The following is a 9922-nucleotide window of genomic DNA, read 5'->3' as shown; positions in this document are numbered from 1 at the left end:
ACACTAGTCTCCCAGCCAGCTGGGTGCCACTCATAGAGTCATTGGGATAAGCTGCCTCATTTAGGATATCAGGTGGCTTACTCCTGCTCCTAGTTCTTATGCTCTTCACTATTTATGGGTGTAGCTATGGAACTCCTATAATCTTAGCTATGACTGTCTTTTTATGAGATTTGTGGGACTTTCTTTGTTCCAATTTACTTTGCTCCCCTCCCTCAACCCTTTCTCTGATACCTTGATGATGGTATTGGCAACATTTCCTACTCTCACTCCAAACTGGAATATGTCAATATGAGTTCCCAACTTTCACACTTTCCTCACTTCATAAGGTCCAGTTCCAACTTCTCCCTTCCCTTCCTCACCTTCTCTGTTTCTGCCACCATGATGTATGATGTTACCACCAAGCAAATCTGCTCCTTCCTTCCCATTTCATTCTTCACAAGAATAGGAATCATTTGGCTCTTGAGCCTGCTTCACTATTTGAAAAGATCCAATTGTGACTTTAACTTCACTTTCCTTTATGGTCTCAGTGTACTGTTCAATCTGTGATGCCTTGCGTCACTCCTCAGTCACCCCCAACATCCCCTCCCCAGGACACCTTTCCATGGAAGCTTATGAGATGCAACACTTGCCCTTTCACCTCCTTTCCCCTCACTGAGCAAGGCTCCAAACCATCTTTCCAAGTAAAGCAGTGATTTGCTTGTATTTCTTTCAACTTAGTACACTTATTTCACTTCTGACGATTTTGTCTCCTTCGCATTATGGAAACTAAACATAAGTTGGGTGACTGCCTTGCTTGTTTGGTCAGCAAACATGGCCTTGAGCGTCTAATTGTCTGAAACTTTAATTCTCTGCCCCACTCCAACCTCTTGGTTCTCGGCCTCCTACATTGTTCCAATTAAACTCAACATGAGTTTAAGCGAAAGCATCTCAACTTTGGATTAGATATTTTACAGGGTTCTGGAGTGAACACTGAACTCAACAATTTCAGATCATAACCTCAACCCCATTATGTTTTTGTATGGTAACTGTTACAGATGATTCTATTTTTCCCGTTGCACTTGCTCTAGACAAGTATTTTGGGATTTTTTTTGAGTTCCATTATCATTTCATTTTTCCTTACACCATCACCTCTTTTATCACTTTCTATATCTTGCCCTCTACTCTATCATTCTTGTATATCATCTGACACCCCAACCTCTCCCTGTCTCTTTACTTGTTTAAACCTGTTACAACTCTAACTTTCTCCAGTTCTGATGAAAGGTTCTGACCTGGAAAGTAAATTTTGTTTCTCACTGCAGAAATGCTGCCAAATCTGTTGAGTATTTCCAGCATTTTCCGCTATTGTTTCTGGTTAAGAGAAGATTTGACAGAGGTCTTCACATGAATGATGGGCATTGGTAGAGTAAGTAAGGAGACACTATTTCCAGTAGCAGAGATATTAAGCAGCGGGTATAAGGTAATTCTCAAAAGAGCCAGAGTTGAGATGGGGAAAATTTGTGTCAGGCAGTGAGTTGCTAGCATCTGAAATACAACCACCTGAAATGGTGATGACTGCAAATTGAATAATAGCCTTCAAAAGATAGTTTCACACATAAATGAAGGGAAAAATGTGTAGGGCTATGGAGAGAGAGAGAGCAGGAATGGGACTAACTGATAGTGTGTATAGGCTCAATGCAGCAAATGTCCTCGTTCTATGATGTACCATTCACTAATTCTTTAACTTCAATTGATACTCCAGTGTCATGCAGAGGGAGTGCTGTACTGTCAAAGTTGCTACTCTTTGGAGAAGGCATTTAACACTCAGAAAGGAGTAGCAAATTCTCCTGTGCAAAAAGCCCATGTTAACCATCGGCATCCATGATTGGACGTTGACCTTACAGTTCTTTTAAAAATTCACTCTTGGGATGTGGGAGTCACTGAGAAGGTTGATATTTACTGACATTCGGTGTTTGTTGATAAGGAGCAGCTTTCTGGAATCACTCCAGTCTCTGTACTGTAAGTGCGTCCACTGTGCTGTTAGAAAAGGAACTGTAGGACTTTGACCCTGTGATGATGTTGGAATGGATAAAAGGTGCCTGTGCATGTCAAGATAGTATGTGACCAGGAAGGGAATATGCAGTGGTGGTGTTGCTACGTGCTTGCAGCCCCTGTGAGGTGTTGTTGAACGATACTTGGTGAATTGCTGCAGTGTCTATGGATAGTGTAACAATGCACAACATGAACACTTAGGTGGATTTAAGATGTCTGAGATCTTGTCTGCTATGTGCAAAATTGCTGCTTTTGTGTTTGACTACGTAAGACTGCAATGCAGAATGTATTTGTGAAGATTCAGATGTGATAAGTGATTAGATAGAGGTAATTTTGTAATGTGACTGTGCAGGATCTATTCTATTTCCTGACTTCCTACTTACTATTGCCTTACTGCTGTTCATTGGCTCTGCTTTCCCCTGAGCAGAGGAGTGTTAATATGAAGTCATTTTCACTGAAAGAATTTGCATTTATATAGTGCCAGATCTCTCAAAGAGCTTCACAGCCAGTGAAGTATTTTTGAAGTATAGTCACTGTTGTAATATAAGAAACACTGCAGCCAATATGCACAGAGCCAGTTTCCCAAGCAGACATGAGATGAGCATTCAGATGACCATCTTTTTTAGATTAAATTAGTAAGTGTTGAGGGGGTAAATATTAGCCAGGATGCCAAGGAAAACTGCCCTTTATAAAAGTGACAAGAGAACTTTTACATCAACTAAGAGGGGTGACGGAGCTTTAGATTTGACCAAATCTTTTTATCATTAATATAGTTAAACCTGCACTTAGACATGCTCTGTTCAAGATTTTCTGAAGGTTACAGCCCTCTTGTTAACTACTAAAAGACTATTATTCTGGAAACAAGGAGCCACTGTTCAACTCTGTTGTTATTTTTACTGATTTTGCTTTAAAATCACAGAACCCCTACAGTGCTGAAGGAGGCCTTTTGGCCCTAAGAACAATCTCACCCAGGTCCTATCACTATAATCCCATATATTTACCTTGCTAATCCCCCTGGCACAAAAGAATAATTTAGCATGGCCAATCTACCTAACCCTCACATCTTTGGACAATGGGAGGAAACCGGAGGACCGGGAGGAAGCCTGCGCAGGCACAGGGAGAACGTGCAAACTCCACACAGACAGTGACCCAAGGCCGGAATTGAACCGAGGTTCCTCTTGCTGTGAGGCAGTCATGCTAACCACCATACCGCCCCTGTTTGCACCTTGCAAAATTCCAGACTTCCAGTGAGAAAACGGAATGAAAAAGTCTGTTAAGGCTCTTGTGTGACTGATCCTCGCACAGACGTAATGTGCAAAGTTGCAACTTGGGAGTTAAGCCCAGGCCAAGCTGGGCAGCAAATGGCAGGAAATGATCCATATCTTTCCAAAGGGGACATGGTCAACTACTTGAAAAGAAAGAAATACCAGGGCTGTGTGGAAAAGATCAATGTCTGCGGGAGTAATTGGACAGCTCTCTCAAAGAGCTGGCACATGCACGATGGGCTGAATGGCCTCCTCCTGTGCTGCAAGAGTCTATGATTCATGGTGTAGATTTGACGTTTGTGTCCTTTCAAATTACAGCAGAGGTTACAATGCAGAAAGCAGGTTTGGAATGAAGATGTCGAACACTCACAATCACTGGGGATTTTGAGATGAACGATTAAAAGAATTGCCCTGAAATCCACCATGTTCTGCCCAGGCTGCCAAGCTTGTGAATATATTCACACTGCAAGCCAGTTTCAATCACTCGCTGCTTGGCCATGTCAATGTGCTGTTATGCTTGACAAGCACAGACCACCCCAGTGGTGCATTTAGATTATTTATTGTGTAATGTGAACACAAACATCCGCTTGTTTCTGTGCTGGGGACAACGGATAGATGTTTACTGATGCAGCTGAGAACTCGGGAGCTTATTCCAAGTCAAGATCCAACTGAGCCTTTCTCATGTCTGACCTCAGTTCTGGCCTGTGAACTTCTTCTTTCTTTTCCTTCTGAATCTAAATTGTTTTAAAGTTTCTCCTTTTCTCTTGCCGTAAACACAGGACAGGAAGCAGAGTGCGACAGACTGAAGATAGACTCCTAGGGATTGGAAGTGTACTTTGGAAAGCAAGGGGGTACCATTGTGTCCTAGTGTGTCAGTATGGGAAAGCATTGCAAGAGATTGAATAGGCATCTACCTAATGGTTCAGTGCATTCATTCATTGCCCAGTGTGATATTGAACTATAGAGACTAGGGGAAACCCAAGCTTCAATATTGAGCCTGTGCTATAATAGTTGGATTGTGATATAAGGAGAGGAAAAATTTATGTTCTTGCTTCTGCCAGAGATCTGGTGACATTTTTTTGGAAAGTTTTTTTCTGGCTTAATTCAAGTTTGTTATTTTTGTTAATTCTGTTCATTTTCTTTCTTAAAACCACCTCTACCCTCCCTGAGCTATCCGTACTACTGTCCCTTTAAGAGATGTTCTGGTGGGGTTAGATTGGCCCGACACTTTAAGCTCTTCTTTGCATTGACCCTTTGAGAGAAAAGCTTGTGCCTCCACTACACTTCCAGGCACTGCATTCCAGACCTGAACGATTTGTTATGTGAAAACATTTTATTTTCACATCACTTTTGCTTCTTTTGCAAATCACTTTAAATTTGTTCCATTTCATTCTTCATCCTTTTATGAGCAGGAACAGTTTCTCCCCGTATGTGATATTGAACGTCTCTATCAAATCTTCTCTTAGCCTTCTTCACTCAAGGAACTGTCTCAACCTTTCCAGTTAATCCTCATAACTGAAGTTTCTCATCCCTGGAACCATTATTGTAAACCTGTTCTGCACTCTCTGTGATGCATTCACATCCTTCCTATGGTGTGGCACCCAGAACTGTACACAATACTCCAGCTGAGGTCTAACTATTGGCCAGGGTAAATTGCCCCTGAGTGTCCCAAGATGTTTAGATTAGGAGGATTACTGGGGGAAATACCTGGGGTTATAGGGATAAAGGACTGAGTAGGATGCTTGCTTGGGGAGTTGGTGCAAATTCGATGGGCCAAATGGCCTCCTTCTGGACTGTAGGGACCCAATGATTCTTGTCTTTTGTAAGACGGTAAACCTGTTGTATTTGGGTCAAAAGGTCTATCATCAGTGCAGGCAAACTCCCCCAATATCAAATGAGGAACTCTTGTCTTCAGGCTTACTAGTTTCCACACCTACTTACTTGGGAAACAGTTCACAGTCGAGACAGATCATAAGCCACTGGAGAAAACCACTCACGAGTGCATTCCACAACTCCGAGCTTACTCACTAAGATTCAGCAATAGAACTGTGATAGCAAATACAGAACAAGTTACCAAATGTTCATATCAGATATGCTAAGTAGACTGCCTAACCTTGTGAAGTTATGAAATGTACCACTCAACTGCCAGATGTACCAAGTGTGTGCAAGTTTCAAGGATGTCTGTTATGCAGAGACCACGGACTTCAATCAAAACAAGAGAGAGGAACTCCAGAGGAAGACTTCTCAGGATCCCATGCTCCGAGCTCTGTGGCAGGTAATCAGTGAGAGTTGGCTTGATAATATCCAAGAAATCCTGACCATTCTCAGGGACTTTCCCAACCGATCCAATGGAGTTTTATCCATAGGGCCGTAGATGGTCATTTTAATGAAACTAGTCCGACATATTTACTCAATTCCACCAAGGACACATGGGAATAGAGAGGTTGCGAGGACTCCCTTGTTGTTCTGGTTTGACATCAGCAAGGATATTGATCAGGTGGTGATGTATAAGAGGGAAACCAAGCTAGTCAACAAAAATAATCGATTCAACTGTGTGACATACCATCCACACTCTGACCAAGACAGTTCCAAATGTGGTCATGGTGGATGGAGATGAACATTGACCATGACTGAGTAGCTACAAAATTCTCTATTGTTCAGCAGCTTTGAGAAAGTTTGAGAGCAGCAGTGGGCAGCACTGTTGCTCTATTGTTAGTCTTTGTGATGCTCCAGTAGAAGCAGTGTCTAACTGCAGTCCACAGTACAATGGAAAAACATTCCAGGGCATGTGTCAATGATGGTACAATCCTTGGTCAAAAGGGATGGCTGAATGGATGGTAAAATCTTGAACGAAGAGTGTTTGCAAACTATGAGGGCGATTCTCCCATTCTGAATGCTAATTTTTTGGTGGATCCGATCGGGAGATGCTCATGTGTGTCGATTTGTGGGATTAACGTATGCATTCCTGACACATGCAACACCTCTCACAGTCGGAAATACAATGCGGTCAGGACCATGCAGGAAAACAGTGGGAAGACCAGATAAATAATTTAAATCTATTTTTAATGTTATTTGACTGTGATTATTGGGCCCGGGACTGAATTCTCTGGGCCTGATAGCATCTCCCACTGCTCCAATGTAAATTCACTCCGGTAAGGTTTAGAATATCTCCCTACTTGTGGGGAACTAATGGGACACCCAGCTGGAGTGAAGTTGGGGGGGCAGTCAGGACCCCCCCATGGAGTTGGGTGGCAGGAGATGCAAAATGCCCATGCCCAGGGGGCACCTTGGCATTGCCCATTGGGCATCAGGCAGTAGAAAGGGGTGGGGCCTATCTGGGTGGGGCCTGATGGAGTGGGGCTTAGGGGCCATTGGTGGGGGTGTCCTGTTGCCACTTTGCCATTTGGATCGATTGGAGCTGGAGAGAGGCCAGCGATTGGGGTGGGCTGGGGGAGGGGGGAGGCTCTCTCTCGTGCTCTCCCTCACGCTCTCTCTGTCTGCTGGGGAGGCCTGCCTCCTGTGGAGAGGGATCTACCAGGATGGTTGGGGGTAGGGGGATCATCACTGCTGAATGCGGTGGGGGGGGGGGGGGGGGGGGTCGCCAGAATGGGAGGGGAGATTAGGGCTGGCCTGGGAATGCTTATGGGAGCTGCAATCAGGCCGGGGGGGAGTGGGGGGGTTGGGGTGGTGAAGGAGGGAGGTGGGGGGGAGGTGGGGGGCAGGCTGGGGGAGCAGCACTGCGAGGGCCCTGGGCTGGCCAGCGATCGAACTGGCCAGCAAACCAGAGGCTGACAGTTTGGGGCCATTGTGCAAGTGCAGAAGCCCGGAACTGTCAGACTCCGGTGTGAATAGGCCCTGCCCCCCTTAGCCTTTAACGATACTTACAACTGTGACTTCTGCAGTGCACAAGAGTGTGGGAAATTTGAGCCTGAACTCCCACTGAATGAGCAATTGTGATTTATACCATTTCATCCATGAATTCAGCATTTCGAACTTTTTTGGAGAATTGCCTCCAAGATCTAAGTACAGACGCTTGTAAAGAACCATGCTTGTGTAAGGTTACAACACCAACTGGTAAGAAGGCACTGTGAAGGATTAGATTTCACCTGTAGGAGCTCTCTGCTAGTTATGCATAAGGTGATCAGCCATCATCACCTACGTGCAAGCATGTATGTTCTACAGATGAAGAAGCAATGAACAACAGACTGAACATCAGAACAATTGTACATGAACATGATCAACCCACACATTCTTCAGAGTAAGAGAACAAAGAGTTCAAAATCTTGCCCATATGTAGTAGTTACAAGGTCAGGGTGAATCAACAGAAGACCAGCACACTTCTGAGAATATGAAGCCTAGGTAACACCTGGCCACAGCTGGATGTTATCTGTAAACAATGGTCATGGTTGCCAATTGTCATCTGGGTTACTTGTTCATGTTGGTGTTAATGCCAGGCAGTATTGATTTTTATTTAACTCAAGGAAAGGTGGAAGTTGTAATAGTGTGCTTGCTGATTTGTAAAGTGCACTCGTTTAAATATGTTTGTGTAGATAATCGTGTAATTAAAAGAAGTGATGCGATGCCACATACAATTCCCTACATACAAAGTGGCACATTGTAGCAGCATCAGCAAGAAGAAGCCTCCATTATTATTGTGTATTCAAGCTCCAAGTCTATCTTCAGATCCCTTTGTATTAGTCTAGAAAGAGGTAATACAACAGGGAGACCAAAATTAGGGACGATGAATATCAGATAGGCATTAATAAATCCAATTGGGATTTCTGGGAACTTCTTTCTCAACGAGTGATTATTATATGGGACTCACTACATTGTATTTTTATAATGATTTAAAGGCTCAAAACACTCATAAGGCTTTGTGTTGACACGATGGGGCTTAATTTATTAGACAAAGGATGTGAGAACATTTATTCAAAGGTAGAAAATTTAAGATCATCAGCAGCAGAGCTGTTGTATTTCGCTCAGAGACTGAAGTGAAACTGAAACTGGATCACATGACACACTTCCCTTCCAGTGATTGCATGCATATTACATTTGATGGGTATGGCATCAAGGAGCTCTAGCAGACCTGAAGTGAATGAGAATCAGAGCAAAACTTTCCATTGCTTAGAGACATACCTGGCACTAAGGAAAATGGTTGTGGTAGTTGGAGGTCAATCATCCCAACTCCAGGACATCAATGCAGGCGTTCCTCAGCATAGTGTCCGAAGCCTAACCAGCTTCAGCTGCTTCATCAATGACTTTCCTGCTACCATAAGGGTGGCATGGTGGTACAGTGGTTAGCATGACTGCCTCACAGTGCCAGGGATCCGAGTTCGACTCCGGCCTTGGGTGACTGTCTGTGTGGAGTTTGCATATTCTCCCCTTGTCTGCATGGGTTTCTTCTCACTCTCTAAAGATGTGTGGGATAGGATGATTGTCCAAGCTAAAGTTTTAGAGTAAATACATGGGGTTATAGGGATAGGGCCAGGGTGGGATTGTTGTTGGTACAAGTTCAATGGGCTGAAAGGCCTCCTTGTACACTGTAGGGGTTCTATAATTATATGCTAAGTTCAGAAGTGGGGATGTTCATTGATAATTGCACAATTTTCAGCACCTTTGGATACTCCTCAGATACTGAAACAGTATATGTTGAGATGCAGCAAGACCTGGACAATATTCATGCTTGGGGTTGACAAGCAGCATGTAACATTCGCTCCACACAAGTGTCAGGCAATGATCAACAAGAAAGAACCTCACCATCATTCCCTGTCATTCTATGGCATTATCATCACTTAACCTCCATTGTGGGGGGTGCCATTGACTAGAAACTGAACAGGACTAGCCATATAAATGCTGTGACTACCAGAGCTGGTTACAGGCTAGGAATCCTGTGGAAAGCAACTCACCTTCTGACTCCCCAAAGCCTGTCCACCATCTACAAGACACAAGTCAGGAATGTGATGGAATTATCTCCATTTGCCTGGATGACTGCAAGTGTGACAACATTGGAAGCTTCACACTATCCAGGAAAACACAATCCATTTTTATTGGCACACCACTCACAAACATTCAATCCCTCCACAACCGATGCACAGTAGCAGCTGTGTGTACTACCTATAAGATACACTGCAGGAACTCACCAAGGCTCCTTAGACAGCACCCTCCAAACACATGGCTGCTACTATCTAGAACTGATGTGGAGATGCCAGCGATGGACTGGGGTGGGCACAGTAAAAAGTCTCAAACATCAGGTCAAAGTCCAACAGGTTTATTTGGCAGCACAACCTTTCGGAGTGAGACTTCGAAAGCTTGTGCTGCCAAATAAACCTGTTGGACTTTAACCTGGTGTTGTGAGACTTCTTACTGTGCTATCTAGAAGGACAAGGGCAACAGACATATGGCAACACCATCGCCTGGTATTTCCCATCCAGTCACTCCAAAATCCTGCCTTGGAAATATACCACTGTTCCTTACCATCGGTGGGTCAAAATCCTGGAACTCCCTCCCTAACAGCACAGTGGGTGTACCTCCACCACATGGATTGCAGAGGATCAAGAGGCAGCTAATCACTACCTTCTCAAGGGCAATTAGAGATGGGCAATAAATGCTGGCCGAGTCAGTGATGCCCT

This window comes from Carcharhinus amblyrhynchos, chromosome 16 (genome assembly GCF_965287045.1).
Source record: "Carcharhinus amblyrhynchos chromosome 16, sCarAmb.v2.hapA, whole genome shotgun sequence".
Taxonomy (NCBI): Eukaryota; Metazoa; Chordata; class Chondrichthyes; order Carcharhiniformes; family Carcharhinidae; genus Carcharhinus; species Carcharhinus amblyrhynchos.
Note: the sequence above shows the minus strand (reverse complement) of the source record.